We start from the raw sequence: 25,626 nt of genomic DNA, 5'->3' as shown, positions 1-25,626 counted from the left end.
TTACCGAATTTTCATATATTTTCCTCCAATATGAACGAATTTGGTAACTATGTTTCAAACTACAACCATGTAAGTCTAGATTTTACTATTGCTTTCAAATATTTACAGTGAAATCAATGTAAATGCAGGTTGTATGTATATCCATATCTGTTACTTCTAGTTTTGGAGGCGCAATAGATCCAAACTCTCTATGTAGTGATCTGCTTTGGTCTGCAGACATGGGTCACGTTATTCGTGCATAGAGAAAAGGAGTAGGATCCGTGTTTATATCCCACAGTAATGACGGGAAGGGACTTGCACGTTTCAAAAGCCTCGACTATGGCAAGCACAATGGCTACATCAGGGTAATTTTCACGGACATAATGCACGACCCTGGCTACGATGCTCCCCTCTGCAAGGTGACCTTCAGGCACCCATTCCGTTACAAGCATCAGAAAGAGCTCTTCGTAGCGGAAAAAGGTATGTACATGAGACAATTCATTTACTACAGAAAGAAGGCCAATTTGACTGTGGGTAACGTGTTTCCCTTGAGATCCATTCCAGAGGGAGCCATTGCCTATAACATGGAACAAAATGTCAACGATCAGGGTTCATTTTATAGGGCTTATGGAGACTACTCCATCATCATCATCCACAATATTGATAACGACACTACTAGGGTGAAGCTTCCCTCTACGCTATGAATATCAGAGCTAAGAAGATTGGAGCTAAGAAGAACTCTAGTGGGCAGAATCACCACCCCCGCTTGAAAATAGTCAAGTATTTAGTTAATGCCATTAGTTTAATTTGTGTTTTCCTTCAATTTCAATTTTGTTGCAAGTAAATAAAACTTTTTTAGAGAGAAATTAATGCTTTCCCCTTTTATTTCTTATTTAACTTAAATTCAATTTAACCCTTGTCATCATATTTGAAAGAAGACTTTTCTAAGGTTCACGGGTTCCTTAACGATCCTGATTTCCTTTCACCCATCTGCTTATTCAAAGGATTGATTTCCAATATCTTCCCCAGCTCAAAACACACATTAGCCACAATATTTGCTACAATTGCACCTAAAATCTAAGGACCAGATCTTTCCTCAGGAGGATGTAAGATTGACATTCACCCTTAAGTTTATCAGAAAGGTATGGTTTTCTTTTATTTTAGCTGCAACATCTCCCCTAGCTAAGATGAAATTTTATCCATAATATTATTTGTTATAGTTACCCTAACATTGGCATCACCAGTGCCTATACCAGAGGAAGGTGATAATTTCAGAGTTAGGAGGGCCTGAGATAAAATTTATCTAAGATTTGTTCTACCCAGTGGCAATTGACCACACTATCCTCTCATCAAGTGGTCATCTATTTTTGTGCATACTTGCGAGAGAAACCATTTTAGATTTAGCCTTTAGAAGAGGTTATGTTCAGAAAGCAATGTATTCATAATCCAACATTTTTGTCCAACTGTAGCGATTGTAATATATTTATGAATTTTTCTGCAAAATCTTTTCTTTAATCAAGTTAAAGTATTTGGGTAGAGGTAGAATTTGACAGATCAGATATCCTTGTGGCTATGGAAAAAAATCTACAAAAACATTTCTAATTTACTTGAGGGAGCTGGAATTTCAACATCTAAGAGGAAAGCTAGACATTTACACCTAGATAATGCCTAAGGATAAGAATTCAGTGAATATATTAAAACTTGTCTACCAAGGCCTTGGAAAAAAATAACCAACCCTCCATAAACTAGGATATATTGTACATAACATTTGCTTTGTCAAGCACAGAGATAAATGCAATGATGAAAATATCTTGCCCTAGGGGTGTCTCAACATAGTAGTTTGCATGATCAGAAAATGATCCTCAAGGACTTTCTAAATGCTCAAAAATGAAAGTCAAAGGATGCTCTTTAAAATAGTCTCATTGCATAGATCTCTTCATTCTGAATCTAATGCAATTTGAATGGGCGAAAATGAACTTCAGATGTAGGAGATATTGTAAAACGAAATTTGCCCATTGTCCTTTGAAAAGGAGGCAATTTCTTATTAAATGGGACTTAAGGGAAAATATGTGTGTTCCTTTAAGAAATCGCATCACAAGCATCCAAATGGAGGACTTAAGGCAAAGGCATGAAGGTTTAGCGATAAGTGATGAACGCTTTATCGCATCACACACAACCAAAGGTGATGGACCATGGTCTGTGGCATTACAAAGGACCAATGAGCGATATGCGATAAACGCCAATCGGTGATCGGGCGATCAGAGGAACAAAGCACCCAGACCCCTGTGCCAATGCACATACAATGGAGCCAATAGCAATACTACTATGGAGCCCTGCGCCAATAGCAATGGAGTGATCGGCAATCGGAGATTGGATTGCAGCAAAGTAGGAGCAGAGTACCTTGACCCATGCGACATGCGATATGTGATGGGCCCATCGACGATATTGGCGATCAGAGATTGGGAATCCCAAATACAAATGGACCATGACCTTTGGGTAGTGTGATATGCGATATGTGATAAGAACATGGACCCGATAAGGTTTATGGATGTGATTTCATATCATTTGAAATCTGGTCTTGGCGCCCTATAGAGGATTTTCTATGTATTTCCTGTGTATTGGAAGTATGGTCGTTTCAGGATTTCATCTAAAGAAAGGCCGCCGATTCCTTTGTAACTGTCCCTGTTCTAAAATCATTGTGCCACACTGTAAGCACGCATTCTGAAACAATGATGCATTTGTAACAGGAATACGTTATGTAATGCACAGAGCCATAGAGCCAGAAGCCAGGGGGCCAGATGTAGAGCCAGAGAGCCAGAGAGCCAAAGGGCCAGACGCAGAGCCATAGAGCTAGTAAGCCAGAGGGCCAGACGCAAAGCCATAGAGCTAGTAAGCCAGAGGGCCAGTCGAAGAGATAGGGAGTAGAAGAAGCTACAGAGCCACAGAGGAATGATTTCATAGAGAGGAGCGGACATGGAAGTCGCAGAGCCAGGAGGATGTGTCACAAAAGCTAGAGAGCCACACGAAAGCAAGGGCCAGAGGGATTTTGATAATATGCAGAGTTTAATAGAGAAATCCAAGGCTGAGAGCCAGCAGCACGGAGAGCAAGAGGCTGACAAAAATGTAGCGGCCGAAGTGCTGGACCAAAAGCGGAGCCCGAGAGCTCACGCTGTAACCTCCCATAGCCGCAGAGCTGATAGAGGCATAGAGCCACCAGAGCCTAGGTGCGAATTGTCCAGAGATGATTCCTTAGCATGAGGAAGGGACACAGAGCCCAAGAACCCGAGAAATTGAGCACTAAGAGCCAGAAAGCCTGAGAGATTCAGAGCCATAGAATTGAGTAGAAGCAGAAGCCACCAGAGGTTGGGGCGATTACAAAGGATGCGTCCTCAAGATGAGGAAGGGATAGAGAGCCCGTGAATTGAGTCAAAGAGTCGAGATCTAGAAAGATGAGAGATTCAGAGCTAGAGGACCGAGTAGAGGCAAAGCCACTAGAGGTTGGAGGCAGAGCCAGACAACTAGAGCTCAAGATAGCAATGCAGAACCAGAGGGTCGATAGCTGCAGAGAGCCAGAGAGCGATAGTTGCAGAGAGCCATAGAGCCAAGGATTCGCAGAGAGCCACCAGAGGTTGGGAGGATAGCGAAAGAGCCGACAGAGGTTGGAGGCTTGATAGAGGCATAGCCACTAGAGGTTAGAGGCAGAGCCAGAGAGCTAAAAATAGACTTCTAAGAGCCATGAGGCTGTAATGAAGTTTCAAAGCAGCAAAGAGATCAAATGATCAAGCTGTTGCTGGTGTCTAATGTGTATTGAACACAGAAGAAGGAATTCCAGAGACATTAAAAGAATTCTAAGGGATTTGGTGCAAGCCAGGAGCTTAAGATAGCCCTGAGTGCTGATTGAAGGAATCTAGTCCAGAGAAGCCTAGATCTGTCTGCACAGTATGGATAGCTAGCGAGATAAAATGGTATTCTAAACCCACAGGTTCAGTTGTAAACCAATGGATTTGAGTGTGGAACTTGTAAAAGAAGTTTACCATAATCCGAAAGAGCCTAGTTGAGTTGACTAGAGCTCACGAAGACGTAGCCCAAGAGGTTTTGGTGAACTCCTAATTATATTGTTGTTATGTGTATGATGTTTATTTGTTGCACTGTTTCATTCTTATGTGCTGTATCTCAATTTAAGCAAATAAGCTTAAGGCATTTGGTCAGTTAAAGGAAAAATGAAAGCATACACCTATTTCAAGTTCTTTTAATTCCACAAATTATCAATCATATGCATAGATCTTGGAAATTGTTTAAGATTTGGAGTGGGAGAGGTTCTTGTAAGTTGACAAGAAGCCTTTAGTGCCCCATTTCAGATCAGGTGGTATCAGAGCATCAGGTTGATTAACCCCACCTTCAAAGAAGGTGATATCGGAGTAAGTTATACTAGAGCAGGTTGTATCATGAAGCAGGTTGTATCATGATGTAAGTGGTATCAGATCATAATGCTTGATTGACACAACAATCTATATGCTTGTTTGACTTGAAAGGTGTTCAAACAGTAGCAAGAATTTTGTTGTTTGATTGTTTGTAAACTGATTGTTGTTTGAGTTTACAAAGGTGAAGGGAAAGCTACTGATAGCTAAGTCCAGGAGAGGACAAGAAGGAAGAAGGGCTGAAGGCATTCTCCTTATCCTGAAGGACCTCAAGAAAATCATTGAAGCATAAGAGGTTTGTTGCGAAAGGATGCTTGTCTTTTGATTTATTGCATTTCTTTGCTAATGAGATGCAAGTTGTAGGATGGAAAATGTTGAGTAGGCAGACTCACTTTATTGCTGCAAACATTATGTTCATTTCAGCTTCAAAAGTACAGTGTACTTAAGTGAAAGTTGAAGGATGAAACATTATATTTCATTTCAGCTTTGAAAGTACAGTGTGCTTAAGCGAAAGTTGAAGGATGAAATGCATGCATGAGAATGATGTGCATGAACATAGGGATGCTAATGATTTCCTTATATTTGAACATGTATGTGTGATTAACTTGAAGGGTTGATTGCTTTGTTTTTAAACATGCATGTAATATTGGGCTTGTTATCTAGTCCATCATTTGTAAATGTAGATGTAAAGACATGGAGGTGTTCACAAGATGTGAAATCTATTTCTTTTGTTGAAGTAGAAGTTTAGGCCATCCAGTTGTTTAACAGTTGTTATTGATAATATGTCAAATAGATACAAATGTAAATTTTTGTGGAGAATATGTAACTTCATATTTGTTTGAGCCACCTTGGATCAATGATCAAGGAAGAGAAGTTCAAACTACCTGTTGTAACCTTCTCAGTAGGAGTTCTGCACAAAGTCAAGGAGGAAGACAGTTCTTAACCGAAGGACCAACACATCCAGGAAGGAAAGTGTTGACTAAAGTGTTGACTATCTTCAAGTTTTGGTTCAGAGGCACTAGCTATGCAAGGCAAGTGTATGAAGGTTGAAAGAAGAGGGTGTTGTTACTCTCTTCTACTGTGCAGATCAGTATATCAGTCTTTTGGGGTCCAAAAGATTCCCAGTGGGGAGGCATGATCAGAAAATGATCCTCAAGGACTTTTTAAATGCTCAAAAATGAAAGTTAAAGGATGCTCTTGAAAATAGTCTCATTGCATAGATCTCTTCATTTTGAATCTAACACAATTTGAATGGGCGAAAAGATACTTTGGATGTAGGAGATATTGTAGAAAGAAATTTGCCCATTGTCCTTTGAAAAGGAGGTAATTTCTTATTAAATGGGACTTATGGGAAAATATGTGTGTTCCTTTAAGAAATCGCATCGCAACCTTTTATCGCATCGCAGGCATCCAAAGGGAGGACTTAAGCCAAAGGCATGAAGGTTTAGCAATAAGTGATGAACGCTTTATCACATCGCACATAACCAAAGGTGATGGACCATGGTCCGTGGCATTGCAAAGGACCGATGAGTGATATGCAATAAGCGTCGATTGGCAATCGCGCAATTGGAGGAATAGAGCACCCAAACCCCTGCGCCAATGCACATACGATGGAGCCGATAGCGATACGTCGATGCGATCAGCGATCGGAGATCAGATCGCAATAAAGTAGGAGCATAGTACCCCGACCCATGCGACATGCGATATGCGATGGGCCGATTGCTGATATCTTCGATCAGAGATCGAGAATCCCAAATAAAAGTGGACCATGACCTTTGGGCAACGCGATATGTGATATGCTATAAGAGCACAAACCTTATAAGGTTTATGGACGTGATTTCATATCATTTGAAATCCGGCCTTGGCATCCAATAGAGGATTTTCTGTTTATTTCCTATGTATTAGAAGTATAGTCATTTCGGGATTTCGTCTAAAGAAAGGCCACCAATTCCTTTATAATTTTCCCTGCTCTAAAATCATTGTGCCATTCTGTAAGTGGGCATTTTGAAACAATGATGTGTTTGTTATAGGAATATGTTAAGTAACACGTAGAGCCACAGAGCCAGAAGCCAGGGGGCCAAATGCAGAGCCACAATGCTAGAGAGCTAGAGGGCCAAACATAGAGCCACAGAGCCAGTAAGCCAGAGTGCCAGTCAAAGAGACAGGGAACAGAAGAAGATGCAGAGCCACAGAGGAATGATTACACAGAGAGGAATGGACATGGAAGCCGCAGAGTCGGGAGGATGCCTCACAAAAGCCAGAGAGCCATGCGAAAGCAAGGGTCGGAGGGATTTTGATAATTTGTAGAGTTTAATAGAGAACTCCAAGGCTGAGAGCCAGCAATGTGGAGAGCAAGAGGTTGACAAAAATGTAGCAGCCAGAGTGCTGGATCGAAAGCGGAGCCCGAGAGCTCACACTGTAACATCGCATAGCCATGAACTGATAGAGGCATAGAGCCACCAGGGTTGGGGGAAAATTTCTAGGGGATGATTCCTCAGGATGAGGAAGGGACAGAGAGCCCGAGAACTTGAGCACCAAGAGCCAGAAAGCTTGAGAGCTTCAGAGCCAGAGAGCCGAGTAGAAGCAGAAGCCACCAGAGGTTGGGGTGATTGCAAAGGATGCATCCTTAGGATGAGGAAGGGATAGAGAGCCCATGAATTGAGCTAGAGAGTTGAGAGCTAGAAAGCCGAGAGCTTTAGAGCCAAAGGACCAAGCAGAGACAGAGCCACCAGAGGTTGGAGGCAGAGCCAAACAGCTAGAGCTCAAGATAGCTGCGCAGAACCAGAGGGTCGATAGCTATAGAGAGCCAAAGAGGGATAGATGCAGAGAGCTGTAGAGCCGGGGATTCACAGAGAGCCACCACAGGTTGGGAGGACAACGAAAGAGCAGCCAGAGGTTGGAGGCTTCATAGAGGCATAGCCACCAGAGGTTGGAGGCAAAGCCCTAGAGCCAGAGAGCTCAAAATAGACTTTTAAGAGCGATGAGGTTGTAATGAAGTTTCAGAGTAGCAGAGAGATCAAATGATCAAGATGTTGCTAGTGTCTCATGTGTGCTGAAGACATAAGAAGGAATTCTAGAGACAGTAAAAGAATTCTGAGGGAGTTGGTTCAAGCTAGGAGCTCAAGATAGCCCAGAGCGCTGATTGAAGGAATCTAGTCCAGAGAAGCCTAGATCTGTCTGCAGAGTATGGACAGCTAGTGGGATAAGATGGTATCCTAAACCCATAAGTTCAGTTGTAAACCAATGGAGTTGAGTGTGGAACTTTCAAAAGAATTTTACCATATTCCCAAAGAGCCTAGTTGAGTTGATTAGAGCTCACGGAGACATAGCCCAAGAGGTTTGGGTGAACTCCTAATTATATTGCTGTTATGTGTATGATGTTTATTCGCCACACTATTTCACTGTTATATGTTGCATCTCAGTTTAAGCAAATAAACTTAAGGAATTTGGTCAGTTAAAGGAAAACTAAAAGAATACACCTATTTCAAGTTCTTTTAATGTCGCAAATTATCAATCATAAGCATAGATCTTGGAAATTGTTTAAGCTTTGGAGTGGGAGAGGTTCTTGTAACCTGACAAGAAGCCTTTAGTGCCCCATTTTAGATCATTGGAAGAAGAAGCCTCAGGACATGGATACATAATGGTATGTTCCAGCATCAGAAATACACTATGTATCTTGAATCAACATGTGGGCATGGTAGTAAGACTCCTCCACCTTAACCTAGGAGGCATAGAGAATCAAAACCAATACAAAGGTTGATTTGTAGGTGTAGAAGAATGAACAAGAGGGATTATCTGAGTTAAAAGAATGTCCTTTAAAGAAAAAAATTTATTGTTCATGCCCTCTGTTGGGTGGATCCATCAATGAAAAGGAGTATTTTTCTTTGTCTGGTGGAGCTTTTGGAGGAGCCAAGCAATTCTTTATTACAAAGTTGAATGTCTATAAGCCCTTTTCATTTATCACATACAGATAGGGACATTTGGAGTTGGTCTTGGGTCATCACTACCACTAAGTGTGAAACCATAAGCAGATAGACTGTGATGGTTGAATATCTATAAGTGGATGGTGTAGGCCTACAAAGACGCTGTGAGATGTTTGGATCCCAATAAGCACAGAGTTGTGTCTAGCCTAACAATGAAAAATCAATATCAAATAGATAATAGATATACATTAGATGGAATTCCACAATAGAAAAACATATAATAGTAAGACTTTTTTGGGGTTTATAACATGATGTTAAAATTGAATAAATTATTGATTTTATTTTACCAAGTTTACATGAAACATGTCAGGTTTCAAAAGAAACTTTCAGTTCTGTTTTGGAGTTATGTTTTACATTGTGTATCTGTTTGTCTTAGGTGTTAATATGTTTTGATGGATGATGTAGCCTGTGTTATGTGTTTAATAACATTCTTCATTTTTTTAATGTGAAAGCATAATCACGAGATTCAAACAAGTTAAGAGGCTTTAGCTTGGATGTTTAGGAGAAGTTATCATCTCCACCTAGATTTGAATCTTGCTTTTGACATGTGCCCCTTGTGGGCTATTTGACTCCTCAAGGAGCCATTTCATGTGGATGGGGCCAAGAACAATCCTTGTGTGAATTTGATGGATTAGATTCTGACTAGTCAGTCACATAGCCAAGAATTGACTGCACAAATATGTTGTTAGATACTATTTTTTCCAATAGATCATGGAGTAAACATTGGAGGAAAAATTGAGCAATAGGAAAAGGTCAAGCAAAGCCCTATCTTATATTTACACATATACATTTAAACATTTATAAGAATATTTACATGAGTAACAGACGAACCATGTTACATAACCTTATTGGATGTGCCATGCCCATAATCTTGATGGATAACAGATATGCAAGGTGGCATGTAAGAAAAATGGAGTTCAAAATGAGATAACATGATCTCATTGTTATAGTGTATTCTTATCAAGAGTGTACGAAAAGAGCACACTTTAAGTTGTGGATGATAAATAACCCTAACAATAGAAATGACAGTAGAACCCTTTAGGTCTGCAACAGATATAAGAAATAAAACCTGGAAACTTCCAGATCTATGCAGCAAAAGTAGTTATACAACATAAACAAATAAGAACTATAGCGAATAATAACTCCAAAATGACCAATGGACAAGACAAGAATATGAAATTGTAATTTTATTATGAAACACCTCATGAAAGTAATAGGTAAAATGTTACGAGTCCCCCTCAAATGGGATTGGTTCTTTCCTATACTCAATGCTTCAACTTGGTAGAGCCTCTCATCTCTACAATGTATAAACCCAACAAAATGTGTGTGTAGAGCTCAAATGGGAAGTCTAGGATAAAAAGAAATGGAAAGCGACAATGATAATAATCAGAGCTGCAATAGTGAGTGCAACAATGAAAATAATCAAAAGTGAAGAATGAATGTAAAACACTTCATTTTATAACAAAATATTAGGTTATTCTTGAATAATGGAAAATAATAAAATATTATTAACCAAATTCTAGACCTAAGCACTTGGAATATTTTATTAAATTTAGTTGGAGAGAAAATGTATTTTATTTGGTCAAATAATTTTATTTAGAAATAATAAATAAATAAATGATTTATTTATTATTTCAAAAATGTAGTTAAATAATAATAAACAAAAAATGGTTTGTTTAATTATTCCTAGGCGATTTAGTCAAATTTAACATGGATTAATAACTAAATAATGATCAATTAATTATTCCTATAGAAAAATAAGATAACTAATGATTTATCTAATTATTTCTCGTGATTGGGTCAAATATGACAGGGAATATTAGTTAAACAATGGTTTAATTAACTATTCCTAGAGATAAATTAAATACATAATGATTTATTTAATTATTCCTCATGGGTTTAACTAGAAATAACTTAATAAATGTGGTTTATCAAGTAATTACTTAGGGTGAAAGCAAATTTACTACAGTGAAATTGGTCTTACATGGTGTATTTTGATCCATCTAGTTAGATATGGTTAGATGACCACTTTTTGGTGATAACACACATGCGGTGCTTTTTTTAGCTTATAACACCATGCATAGAAAAAACAACATAGTCAACATCAGCAGATTTATTTAAATGACTTTAAGTTAGAATATTTGGTAGTGGACACATGAGAACAAAGAGTGGGATTTCTTAACTTTTATCATGGTTCCATAGATATATGTTGTTTGAATAGGAATATTACAAAGAAAAAATGATTATTTTAATGCTTCTTAAAATTTATAGGAAATATGTTAATCACACTTTAAAGGTTACTTGGGGCCTTATTTCAAATTGTGTGTTGAATCTCAGTTCTATGTTGAATTTGAATTTTGTTATATCATGGGAGAGATAACTCTAGTTTTTTCTAGGGTGAAGCTTCCCTCTCAAGCTAATAAGATTGTACCAAGTGGTTATAGATCTATGATTGGTCAAGTTGCTAGAGGGGGAAGAACAAAAAAACCAATGCTCAAGGTTGGAAATGCATATGACAAATACAAGGTGAAAAGAAACTGTTGGCCCAAGGTTCATGGTGTGGCTATGAATCTAGTTGAGCATCCTCATGGTGGTGGTAACCATCAACATATTGGTCATGCTAGCTGTACATTGCGATGCACCACAAGGGAAAAAAATTAAGTTTTACATTGTGTATCTGTTTTTCTTTGGTTTTGCTTCTTTTTTATGGATAATGCAACCTGTTTTCTGTGTGTGAAACAATTTTTTAGTTTTTTAATGTAAAAGAATAGTCACAAGCTTCAAACAATTTAAGAGGTTTTAGCATCGATGTTTAGGAGAAGTTATCCTCTGTGCCTAGATTCGAATCCTGCTTTTGATATGTGCTACTTGTGGGCTATTTGACTCTGCAAGGAGCCATTTCAAGTGGATGGGGCGAAGAACAATCCCTGGGTGACTTTGATGAATTAGATTTTGACCAGTCCGCTGCATAGCTAAGAATTAAATCCACAATTATGCTGGTAGATACTAGTTTTTCCAATAGACAGTGGATTAAAAACCACACGAAAAAATGAGCAATAGGAAAAGGTCTAATAAAGCCCTATTTTAACTTTACACATATATTTAATGAGTTAGAAGATGATTTACATGAGTAATAGGTGAATCAGCTTACATAACCTTATTGGAAGTGCCACGCCCATAATCTTGTTGAATAACAGATATGCCAATTGGCATGTAAGAAAAATGGAGTTCAAAATAAGAGAACATGATCTCATGCAGTGCTTTTTCTAGCTTTTAACACCATGCATAGCCAAAACAACATTTTGAAAATCAACAAATTTATTTAAATGACTTTAAGTTAGAATATTTGGTAGTGGAAACATGAGAACAAAGAGTGGACTACTTAACCTTTATCATGGTTCCATAGATCTATTTTGTTTGAATGAGAATATTAGAAAGAAAAAATAATTATTTTAGTGCTTCATAAAATTTATAGGAAACATGTTAATCACACTTTATAGGTCATTTGGGGCCTTATTTTCAGATTGTATCTTGAATCTCGGCTCTATGTTGAATTTAAATTTTTTATATGATGGGAGGGCTAACTCTATTTTTTTCTGGGTGAAGATCTAAGAATATTGTTCCAAGTGGTTATAGAGCTATGATTTGTCAAGTTGCTAGAGGTGGAAGAACAAAAAGATTAATGCTCAAGGTTGGCAATGCATACCACAAATATAGGGTCAAAAGAAATTGTTGGCCCAAGTTTTGTGGTTTGGCTATGAATCCAGTTGAGCGTACTGATGGTGGTGATAACCATCAACATATTGTTCATGCTAGTACTGTACATCGTCATGCATCACTAGGGAAAAAATTTGGGCTTATTGCTGCCAGAAGAACTGGTCGTCTGCATGGACAAGATGGATCACCAGCTGCAAAGATGGACAAATAATATTAGTTCATTTATATTTACAAGGATTTAATTGTCTTATTTTGGTGTTTTATTTTGTCATAATATATCTGATGAATTATACTATGGATACTAGGATGTGGACACCAATTGAATGACCTGCTTAGTCTTGAGATTTTTTCTACCTAGTAGCAATTGACCACATTGTCTTCTAATCGAGGGGTCCTCTATATGTGTGCATACTTTCCTGAGAAATAGTTTTAGATTTAGCCTTTAGATGAGGTTATGCTCATAAAGAAATGTGTTCATAATCCAACGTTTTTGTCCAACTTCAATGATTATAATATATTTATGAATTTTTCTGCAAGACCCTTTCGCAAATCAAGTTAAAATATTTGGGTAGAGGTAGAATTTGATAGATCAACTATCCTTGTGGTCATGGCAACAAATCTATGAAAACATTTCTAATTTCCTTGACAGAGTTGGAATTTTGACATCCAAGAGGTAGGCTAGACATCCACACCCAGATAATACGTAAGGATCAAAATTTAGTGATTATATTAAACCCTGTCTGCCAAGGCCTTGGAAAAAGAATCCAACCCTCCATAAACTAGGACATATTGTACATAAAATTTGCTTTGTCAAGCACAAAGATAAATGCAATGATGAAAAACTCGTCCCAGCGGTGTATCAACATAGTAGTTTTCAAGAAGAAGCCTCAGGACTTGGATGCACATTGATAACTTTTAGCAACAGAGATAGACTATTTAATATTGAATGAACCTATGGGCATGGTAATAAGATTCCTCCACCTTAACCTACGAGGCATAGAGAATCAGAACCAATACGAAGGTTGGCTTGTGTGTAGAAGAAAGAATAGGATGGATTATTTGAGTTAAAATAAAATAATTTAAATATAAAACTTGTTAGATCATGCCCTCTGTTGGGTGGATCCATCAAAGAAATAGAGATTGTTTTATTGTCAGGTGGATCTTTTCGAGGAGCCAAGCCATTTTTTATTTCAAAGCTAAATGCATCTATGGCTTTTTCATTTATCATATATAGAGAGTGGCATTTGGATCTAGTCTTGGGTGATCACTACCACTGAGTGCGAAACCATAAGCAGAGAGATTGTGATGGTTGAATATCAATAAGTGGATGGGGTAGGCCTACAAAGACAAAGTGAGATGTTTGGAGCCCAATAAGCATAGAGTTGTGTTTAGCCTCACAGTGAAAAATCAATATCAAATCAATAATAGATATACATTGGATGGAGTTCCAGAATACAAACACATATAATTCTAAGAATTTTTGGGCGTGTTTATAGCATGATTTTAAAATTGAAGAGATTGTTGATTTAATTTTACCAAGTTTACATGAAACATGTTAGGTTTCAAAAGAAACTTTTAGTTCTGTTTTGGAGTTAAGTTTTACATTGTGTATATGTTTGTCTTTGGATTTTTTTCTTTTTGATGGATAATGTAACCTTATTTCTGTGTGTGAAATTTTTTTTTTTATGTTTTTAATGTGTACACATAATCACAAGCTTCAAACAAGTTAATAATCTTTAGCTTGGATGTTTAGGAGAAGTTATCCTCTCCACCTAGATTCGAATCCTTCTTTTGGCATGTTCTTCTTGTGGGTTATTAAACTCTACAAGGAACCATTTCATGTGGATGGGGCCAAAAACAATCCTTGGTTGACTTTGATGGATTGGTTTATGATTAGTTAGTTGCATAGCCAAGAATTGACTCCAAAAATATGCTTGTAGATAATAGTTTTCTCAATAGATCGTGGAGTAAACACTGTAGTAAAAAATGAGCAATCGGAAAAGGGAAAATAAAGCCCTATCTTAGCTTTGCACATATACATTTAACTAGTTAGAAGAATATTTACATGAGCAACAGATGAATTAGCTTACATAACCTTATTGGAAGTGCCATGCCCATAATCTTTATGGATAACATATATGCAAGGTGGCATGTAAGAAAAATGGAGTTCAAAATAAGAGAACATGATCTCATGTGGTGGCCTAACTAGCTTATAACACCATGCACAAAAAAAACAACATAGTCAACATTAGTAGATTTATTTAAACGACTTTAAGCTAGAATATTTGGTCGTGGAAACATGAGAACGAAGAGTGGGAATGCTTAACTTTTATCATGGTTCCATAAATCTATGTTGTCTGAATGGGAATATTAGAAAGAAAAAATAATTATTTTAATGGTTCTTAAAATTTATAGGAAACATGTTAATCACAGTTCACAGGTTACTTGGGGGCATATTTTCATATTGTATGTTGAATCTCAGTTCTATGTTTAATTTCAATTTTGTTATATGATAGGAGGGCTAACTCTAATTTTTTCCAGGGTGAAGGTTCCCTTTGGAGCTAAGAATATTGTGCCAAGCAGTTGTAGAGATATGCTTGGTCAAGTTGCTGGTGGTGGAAGAACAAAAAATCTAATGCTCAAGGTTGGCAATGCATACCACAAATACATTGTCCTCTCATCAAGTGGTCCTCTAGCTCTATGCATACTTTCTTGAGAAACAGTTTTAGATTTAGCCTTTAGAAGAGGGTGTGCTTAGAAAGCAATGTGTTCATAATCCAACATTTCTGTCCAACTACAGTAATTATAATATATTTATGATTTTTTTTACAACACCTTTTCTCAAATCAAGTTAAAGGATTTGGGTAGAGGTCGAATTTGATAGATCAACTATCCCTGTGGCCATGGAAACAAATCTACGAAAACATTTCTAATTTCCTTGAGGGTGTTGGAATTCTGACATCCAAGAGGCACGTTGGACATTTGCACCCAGATAATTCCTAAGGATAAGAATTCAGTGAATATATTAAAAACTATTAGCCAAGGCCTTGGAAAAAAAATCCAACCCTCCATAAACTAGGACATATTGTACATAACATTTTCTTTGTCAAGCACAAATATAAATGTAATGATGAAAAAATCTTTCCCCAGGTGTGTATCACCATAGTAGTTTGCAAGAAGAAGCCTATCGACTTGGATACACATTGATATCTTTCAGCATTAGAGATACACTATTTAATATCGAATCAACCTATAGGCATGGTAGTAAGACTCCTCCCCCTAAACCTAGGAGGTATAGAGAATCATAACCAATACAAAGGCTAGCTTGTAGGTGTAGAAGAATGAACATGAGAGATTATTTGAGTTAAAATAAAATCATTTAAAGAGAAAGGTTTATGGGTCATACCCTCTGTTGGTTGGATCCATCAAAGAAAAATAGACCATTTCTTTATTAGGTGGAGCTTTTTGAGGATCAAAGCGATTTTTTATTGTAAAGATGAATTCCTATATGCCATTTTCATTTATCATATATAGAGAGGGACATTTGGATCTGGTCTTGGGTCATCACTACCACTGAGTGTGAAACCATAAGAAGAGAGATTGTGATGATTGAATATCCATAAGTGGATGGTGTAGGCCTACAAAGACAACTTGAGATGTTTCGTGCCCAATAAGCACATAGTTGTGTTTAGCCTGACAATGCAAAATCAATATCAAATAGATAATAGATATACATTAGATGGAGTTCCACAATACAAACACATATACTACAAAGATTTTTTGGGGGGTTTATAGCATGATGTTAAAATTAAACATATTGTTGATTTTATTTTTCCAAGTTTACTTGAAACATGTCAAGCTACAAAAGAAACTCTCAATTTTGTTTTGGAGTTATGTTTTAAATTGTGTATCTGTTTGTCATTAGTTTTACTACTTTTTTATGGGTAATGCAACCCATTTTCTATGTGTGAAAGCATTTTTCATTTTTTCAATGTGAAAGCATAATCACAAGCTTCAAACAAGTTAAGAGGCTTTAGCTTGGATGTTTAGGAGAAGTTATCCTCTCCACCTAGATTCAAATCTTACTTTTGACATGTGCCCCTTGTGGCTTATTTGACTCTTCAAGGAACCGTTTCATGTGGATGGGGCGAAGAACAATCCTTCGGTGACTTTGATGGATTAGATTCTGACCATTTAGCCACATAACCAAGAATTGACTCCACAAATATGATGGTAGATACTTGTTTTTCCAATAGGTCATGGAGTAAACACTGCAAGAAAAAATGAGCAATAGGAAAAGTTCAAATAAAGCCCTATCTTAGCTTTACACATATACATTTAACTACTTAGAAGAAGATTTAAATGAGTAACAAATGAATAATCTTACATAACATTATTGGAAGTGCCACACCCATAATCTTGATGGATAACAAATATGCAAGTTGACATGTAAGAAACATGTTAATCACACTTTACAGGTTACTTGGGGCCTTATTTTCATATTGTATGTTGAATCTCGGTTCTATGTTGAATTTCAATTTTTTTATATGATTGGAGGGCTAACTCTAATTTTTTCTAGGGTGAAGATCTAAGAAGATTGCTACAAGTTGTTGTAGAGCTACAATTGGTCAAGTGGATGGAGATGGAAGATAAAAAAAACCAATGCTCAAGGCTGGTAATGCATACCAAAAATACAGGGTCAAAAGAAGGTATTGGCCCAACGCTCATGGTGTGGTTATGAATCGAGTTGAGCATCCTAATGGTCGTGGTAACCATCAACATATTGTTCATGCTAGTACTGTATGTCGTGATGCACCACTAGGGAAGAAATTTGGTATTATGGCTTCCAGAAGAACTGGTCATCTACGTGGATAAGCTGCATCACGAGCTGCAAAGATTGACAACTAATCTTATTTCATTTCTATTTAGAAGGATTTCTTTGTCTTATTTTGGTGTTTTATTTTTTCGTAATGTATATGATGAATTCTAATGTGGATACGAGGATGTGGACACTAGTTGAATGACCCCCTTAGTCTTGAGAATTGTTCTACCCAGTGGAGATTGACCACACTGTCCTCTCATCAAGTGGTCCTCTATTTTTGTGCACACTTGCCTAAGAAACAATTTTAGATTTAGCCTTTAGATGAGGTTATGCTCAGAAACCAATTTGTTCATAATCCAACATTTTTGTCCAACTGCAACAATTATAATATATTTATGATTTTTTTTGCAAGACCCTTTCTCAAATCAAGTTAAAGTATTTGGGTAGAGGTCGAATTTGACAGATCACCTATCCCTATGGCCATGGCAATAAATCTATGAAAACATTTTTAATTGCCTTGAGGGAGTTGGAATTCCGACATCTAAGAGGTAGGTTGGACATTTTCACCTAGATAATGACTAAGGATGATAATTCAGTGAATATCTTAGAACCTGTCTACCAAGGCCTTTGAAAAGAAAAATGTAACCCTCCATAAAGTACAACATATTGTACATATCATTAGATTTTTCAAGCACAAAGATAAATGCAATGATGAAAAACTCTTTCCCTAGGGGTGTATCATCATAGTAGTTTTCAAGAAGAATCCTGTGGACTTGGATACACATTGATATCTTTCAACATCATAGATACACTATTTAATCTCGAATCGACCTATGGGCATGGTAGTAGGACTCCTCCACCTTAACTTAGGAGGCATAGAGAATCAGAACCAATATGTAGGTGTAGAAGAATGAACAAGAGGGATTATTTGAGTTAAAAGAAAATCCTTTAAAGAGAAAACCTTCTACGTCATGCTATCTATTGGGTGGATCCATCAAAGTAAAAGAGACTGTTTCTTTGTTAGGTGGAGCTTTTCAAGTAGCCAAGCCATTTTTTATTGCAAAGCTAAATTCCTATATGCCATTTTCATTTATCATATATGAAGAGGGACATTTGGACTTGGTCTTGGGTGATCACTACCACTGAGTGTGAAACCATAAGGAGAGAGATTGTGATGAATGAATATTGGTAAGTGGATTGTGTAGGCCTACAAAGATAACATGAGATGTTTGTAGCCTAATAAGCACAGAGTTGTGTTTAGCCTGATAGTGCAAAATCAATATCAAATAGATAATAGATATACATTAGATGGAGTTACACAATACAAGCAAATATACTACTAATATTTTTTGGGTGGGGTTTATAGAATGATGTTAAAATTGAACATATTTTTGATTTTATTTTACCATGTTTACATGAAACATGATAGGTTTCAGAAGAAACTTTCAGTTATGCTTTCAAGTTAAGGTTTACATTGTTGATATGTTTGTCTTTGGTTTTACTGTTTTTTGATGGATAATGTAACCAATTTTATGTGTGTGAAATCATTTTTTATGTTTTAATGTTAAAGCATAATCACAAGCTTCAAACAAATTAACATTCTTTAGCATGGATGTATAGGAGAAGTTATCCTCTCCACCTAGATTTGAATCCTGCTTTTGACATATGCTCCTTATGGTCTATTTGATACTACAAGGAGCCATTCCATGCGGATGGGGCCAAGAACAATCCTTGGGTGATTTTGATGGATTAGACTTTGATGAGTCATCTGCATAGCCAATAATTGACTCGACAAATATGCTGGTAGATACTAGTTTTTCCAATAGATCGTGGAGTAAACATTGCAGGAAAAAATCAGTAATATGAAAAGGTCAAATAAAACCCTATCTTAGCTTTACACATACTCATTTTACCAGTTAGATGAATATTTACATGAGTAACAGATGAATCAACTTACATAACCTTATTGGAAGTGCCACACCCATATCTTGATGGATAACATATATGCAAGATGGCAAGTAAGAAAAATGGATTTGAAAATAAGAGAACATGATCTCATGTGGTGCTTTGTCTAGAGTATAATACCATGCAGAGCAAAAAAACGTAGTTGACATCAGTAGATTTATTTAAATGACTTTAAGCTAGAGTATTTGGTAGTGGAAACATGAGAACGAAGAGTGGGACTGCTTAAATTTTATCACGACTCCATAGATATATAAGAAAGAAAAGAAAATATTTTAATGCTTCTTAAAATTTATAGGAAACATGTTAATCACACTTTACCGGTTACTTGGGGCCTTATTTTCATATTGTATGTTGAATCTTAGTTCTATGTTGAATTTCAATTTTGTTATATGACAGGAGGGCTAACTCTAACTTCTTTCAGGGTGAAGCTTCCCTCTGGAGCTAAGAAGATTGTGCCAAGTGGTTGTAGAGCTATGATTGGTCAAGTTGATAGAGGTGGAAGAACATAAAAACCAATGCTCAAGGCTGGCAATGTATACCACAAATACATGGTCAAAAGAAAGTGTTTGCCCAAGGTTCATAGTGTGGCTATGAATCCAGTTGAGCATCCTCATGGTGGTGGTAACCATCAACATATTGGTCATTCTATTACTATACGTCATGATGCACCACAAGGGAAAAAACTTAGGCTTATTTCTCCCAGAAGAACTGGTCATCTATGTGGACAAGTTGCATCACCAACTGTAAAGATGAACAACTAATCTTAGTTCATTTCTCTTTGCAAGGATTTCATTGCATTATTTTGGTGTTTTATTTTGTCATAATGTATTTTATGAATTCTATTGTGGATATGAGGATGTGGACATGAGTTGAATGACCTACTTAGTCTTGGACAAAATCGAGTAAGGAAGTGGATGACAGACTCATGGAGTGGGTATTCCCCATTTTCATTTTGTTTATCATTCATTGTTTACACTAGTTTGGGAACACAATTTTAATTGTTTATCTTTTGGTCACTTTATATCATTAATATTCCACGTTTCCCAGGCCAGGTAACATTTTTAGTTGACTTAGACAAGAATCTCGTAGGACTAGGATGTTCCCAATGAGTTTCAAACATTTGTCTAGTATGCCTTATCGATTTTGGATTTTCATTGTAGGTTATCACTTGAATTTTTATCCCAATTGACATTTGATTGAAAATGAAATTCCCTTGTTTTAAAAATTGGTTGCATGTTAATTTTTAAAATTATTTAAGAAATTTGTCTTGAGCAGCTACACTTCAAACAATTGATTTCACACTGCTAGGTTTAAGGTTTGGGTTATTTATTTGGTTAAAATTTCCCAATATTTATATCATATCTCAGGTGTCAGGTTTGAGTTATTTATTTGGTCAAATTTTCCCAAGATTTATATCATATCTCAGCCTTTTGAAATTCATGTCATTCGTGTGTAACATATCATGGCAAGGATGAGCTCTATTAAGCTCACCAACTCTCTTACTACACTTCATGAATCATAATTCAAATGGATTCTAAATTTGATTATTTTCCTTGAATAAAGAGTATTAAGTGAACTCCTCTCAATGAAGATCAGCCCCAAGTCATACTCAAAATATTGACATGTGAACAAGATTGGCTCGACAGCAAGTTTGCCACCCAATTCCTTACAAGTTAGATAAGACTGCCTATTTAAAAAAATAATTAATCATATCCTTAAACTGTTAGCCCTTGGACACCCTCATTAAAGAGCAGATCATTCTATGATCCTGATAATTGGTCTATCAAAATGTTGATGGGGTGAAATACGAGTAAGGGAGTAGAGAAAGTAATTTTCCTATACATTTCCTAGAATATTTTGAATTTTTGGGGCACGTCGTGTGACACTACCATCACCACACCAGTATTTTTTGATAAATTTCCACTGTAAGAGGAATCCATTGATTCATGTTCCTCATCCCATGACCATAAAGATGATTATTCCTGAACATTTTGCCTAGATCTAGACATATAGTCCTTATTATCATCAAGTATGGGTTTTCTTTCTTCACCTGTGCTCCACCTGCTCCCTGCCAATTTTAAGTAAGCATCAATTTCTCTTGCATGCTTCCCTCTGATTGCAAAGCTATACCCATACCTCACATCCTCATCTCGATCTTGGTTCCTATGATTCTTTTCTTCTTCTAAGCTAAGTAATCGGGAAACCATTACCTCCCTATGACGACCAATAGATAAGCCATTTTTCCTACACCGTCTTTCAAGATCCATAAGAGGAATACTAAAAAATTCTTAAGTTGCTTCTCCCTCTCCAATCACTAGAGAAACTTCTTGATTTGGATGAGATTCAGCTGTTATTTCTATAAGATTTGCTTCAGAACTATCAAGGTCCTTGAATGGTGGGGCATCTCCACATATTGAATGAAAATGAGGGACACTTGAATTTCCAGACTGAAGAAAGGTAGCTCTCAATCCATTCACATAAGCATCTCAAAATAGAAACCAGTCTGACCAAACTTGGAGAGATTTCATCCCTCTCTCCTACAAGAGCACCAACGTATAAATGCGAAAAAATTCATAGAGTGATGCACATAGTCATTACACTTATTATAATACTTTTTTTATGAGTAAAATTACCAATTGCGTTGGTAACTGATGACCAATAATGTAATATTCCATACACTTTTCCCACTAACAGGGTAAATCAAATCTAAAACTGTCAAATAAATGGTAAATATAATATAGACTAACATTATGTTGCCTATCAAAACTCTCTAGAAGCTAAAAAATCTCCAGGAATTGCAAACAATACAATGGTACCAAGGCCACTATAAATGATCAAAATATAAAAATTTGAAAGTTCTAACATGGTACTTCTAAAAAATGAGAATCTCAAAACCTAAGTTTTGTAAAGAACCATTTATTCTTCCCTCCTTTGAACATCTCCTCAAAGGATGATACCTCACCACAACCTTGGAAACACTGATGTCACTAGAAGTAAAAATAGAGCACTCATAGGTTGCGGTAACACCCATGTCACAACGTCAATAAAAAATGTAGTAAAAATGGGAAAACCAAGGTTGTGGTATCCTTAATATGATCTATTGTCTTTATTAGTCACAGAGACTATTAACCCATATTCAACTTCTAATCTCTTTATGTGGGAAGAGACTTTTCTTGCAATTTCTTCGGCATTCTTATTGCCACGTTCTTGAAGAGACTCGGGATACTCCATGAGTGTTACCTCCAATTGACATAGATTTTTCCTGATATTACACATTTACAGTGTCAAACCAGATGGTATATATATATAAAGGAACAAGATAAATTAACATCCTAGAGGGAATGAGAATCACCCATGACCTTCATCCATTCCACTGTCATTAAGAGTAAATCAATGTTGTCCATTGTGACTTTTTGTTTATCTTCTTTCCCAGAACCCCCAAATATGTCATCACTACCATAAGAAGAGTAATACAAACCAAGTCCCTTAAGCTCTGCCTTGTCCTCTATCTCAGTTCCACCATACTCACAAGTCTAGTTTGAAGCCTGTAATAGAGGATGTGTTTTCATGTTAAAGGTCTTAGATCTAGCTGTGGGATCGATGAATTTGAGGTGCCCACCACACCAACACTTTTTGGTAAAGTTCCACTGTAAGAGTCATCCACTAATTCACGTTCCTCATCTCGTTACCATAAAGATGATTCTTCCTGAAGGTTTTTCCTAGATCTAGACATATAGTCCTTATGTTATGAAACCAGCTCACAAAAAAGATAGAAAAGATAGATCAACGCCTTAGAAATAAGCCTCTTCGAGGGGGCAACCCCCTTTACATTACAAAAATTAACAATTCTTACATGATACAAATGACAAGACCTCCTTTCTATATATAGGAGTCTAAGGGGTCATAATAGAATCAAAGCTGACATAACAATAACAATGTAAGGGCACAACAGTAACAATAGTGGGCTTCTATGGGGCACAATAATAACAACATGGAGACTACATGGGCAGAACAATATAATGATAGGGTTGTATTAATAACAATAAGGGGTTACACTAGTAGTATAGGGACCTAACGTGCCCCTCTCCTTAAAAAAGTGTTGTCCTCAACGCTTGAGTAGTTCTTGATGCTTCTCTATAAAATTCTTGTCCTCCCATGTGGAATCTTCAGCGGGTAAGTTCTTCCACTCGATGAGATACTCTGAAATTGATCGATTTCATAGTTGTCGAGTTCTTGCTTCTATGACTGCTTCAGGTTCCAATATGACTTTTCCTTCCTTGTCAAGTTCTCGTGATACTGTTTGAACTGGGATCTTCTGCAACTTTTGAATGAGTTCCCACTCCTTTGGGCATATGGATATCTGTAAGCCCTCATGTTTGGAGGAACACTTCCTGGAATGAAATGAATAGCATGATCATGATCACGAATAGGTGGGAGGCCTTTGGTAGTCTCAAATACCTTGGAATGATTGTCCAAAACGTTTTGAAGATCTGGAGAAATACATGGTTTCGATGTGGAATCCTCTAGTGAACATAATTGTGCAATTACGTCCCGTTGCTCTTTATTTAGAAGCTTTGTCATGTTGTTAGAGTTGATTATCTTTCCTGGTTTCCCTTCAATACCCCTCAATTCAACTTCCTTTCCTTCCCAAAAAAAGTTCAAGAAAAGTTCTTGAAAATTAAAAGCTATCGTACCCAAAGATTGTAGCTATTGGACTCATAGTAAAACATCAGCACCACCCATTGGAGTTGAAAGCATTGGGCTATTTAACACATATTCTCCCATGGATAGCTTGATATTATGGCACTTTCCAGAGCAATTTATGGTTCCTCCACTTGCAACCATCACTTGACACTTCGGTGTTGGATATAGGAAGCAATTCAATTTCTTGGCTATCTTACAATGAATAAAATTATGGGTACTACCTGAATAAATCAACATGATTAACTTTTTCTTCTTGATATGTCCTTGTATCTTGATAGTTTGAGGGGTGGTAATTTCTTCCAATGCATTACATGATATGGTCAGATTCATTTCTTGATGCTCGATGTGATCTTTCACTTCTTGAACATTTTTCTTCTTGATATGTCCTTCTATATTGATGGTTTGAGGAGTGGTAATTCCGGCCAATGCATTACAAGATATGGTCGGATTCATTTCTTCTTTCTCGATATGATCTTTCACTTCTTGAACCATTTTCTTCTTGATATGTCCTTCTATCTTGAGAGTTTGAGGAGTGGTAATTCTTTCCAATTCTTTACAAGATATGGTCGGATTCATTTCTTCTTTCTCTATGGTGGGTTCCTAGTGTATATCCTCTTCTTTCTATGTTTCTTAATCCTCTTCTTCCTCCTCTTCATAATCTATGTAAAATAATTTCTTCTCAGCACACTTATGACCTTTAGTGTATTTACTATCACAATTGTAACAAAGCCCTCTTTCTCTTTTTTCTTCTAATTGTTGTGGTGTAAACCTTGTAGGTTGTGGAAGGCTAGGAGAGAAAACACTTCGATAATTATAGTTGTGAGTGGTGGGATTCCTTGTTTCCATAATTTCACTTTCAATATTTCTTGCCAACATGAATGCCTTCTCCAATGAATCAGGTTCCCAAAGATGAACCTCGTGTTGAATGTTATCCTTTAAAGTCCCTATGAAGAAATCAACCATTTTCTTCTCTAGAATATCATTTACCCTTTATATTCAATTTTTGAAAGTCCTCAATGTGCTTTGCCATTGAACCCTTTTATTTGAGATTTATCAATTGGCTCAAGAAGGTGTTTCTCTTTGTACCCTCATAATGTGCTATCATTTCCTCTGTGAAAATTGACCACGTGACAAGTGGATTACGTGAACAAAGCCCTTTATACGATAAAAATTGGTTTGGTTCTAAATAATTAGATGCAATACCTACCTTTTGTAACAGTGGCACACCATGTAGATCAAAATATTTCTCCATCTGTATTATCCAATTTACTGGATCCTTGCCATCAAACTTCCTCATCTCATTTTTTCTTGATTTTAGGAGCTCGATCTTGAAATGATTGTAACTATGTACTCGGATCTTTAAGTTCTAAAATTTCGGTCTATAATAGCCCTCTGATTCCTCTTCCTAACTCTGTAAGTCTGATCACATTTGGATTCCTTAAGAAAGATTTATTCCCAATCTCCCACAATGACCTAGTTATAGACTAGTTCAGTAGAGTGAAATTGTATGACGTGCCACGTGTCACTGTTTTAACCTTAGGTTATGAAAATTATACCCAAACAAAACACAGTCTGTCCTCTTTCTATAACTTCTGACGAAATTTCAATTTGATGCACAGAGAGAAATTTATGACGATTTTCCCAAGGTCACTTGTTTAGGATGTAATTCGGGAGTCTACAAAACCCCTAAATTGCTCAGATCATATATCCAGAAATATAGAGAGAAAAGATCTGAAATTCGGACCTGAGGTTTAGTGAGATTTCATCTCAAATGGTTTTATTTTTTAGCTTCTGAAACATCATAGAAAACAAGTTATAGTGAAAATTCCATGATGACATGTTTGGAGCAGCGAAACCCTATAATCCAAAGCTCTGATACCAAATGTTATGAAACCAACTCACAAAAATATAGAAAAGATAGATCAATGCCTTAGAAATAAGCCTCTTCGAGGGGGAAACCTCCTTTACATTACACAAATGAACAATTCTGAGATGATACAAATGACAGCACCTCCTTTCTATATATAGGAGTCTAAGG

The 25,626-nt window shown here is 36.7% G+C and overlaps 1 pseudogene; it reads left to right on the top strand.

Annotated features, from left to right (window-relative positions):
- Positions 1 to 218: 218 nt before the first annotated feature.
- On the top strand, positions 219 to 11,041 carry LOC149252360 (large ribosomal subunit protein uL2-like; annotated as a pseudogene).
- Positions 11,042 to 25,626: the final 14,585 nt, after the last annotated feature.

Source organism: Pinus tabuliformis, chromosome 7 (genome assembly GCF_031772625.1).
Source record: "Pinus tabuliformis cultivar Carrire ecotype Pingquan chromosome 7, CPIR1, whole genome shotgun sequence".
Lineage (NCBI taxonomy): Eukaryota > Viridiplantae > Streptophyta > Pinopsida > Pinales > Pinaceae > Pinus > Pinus tabuliformis.
Note: the sequence above shows the minus strand (reverse complement) of the source record. Positions and strands in the feature narration are given on the sequence as shown.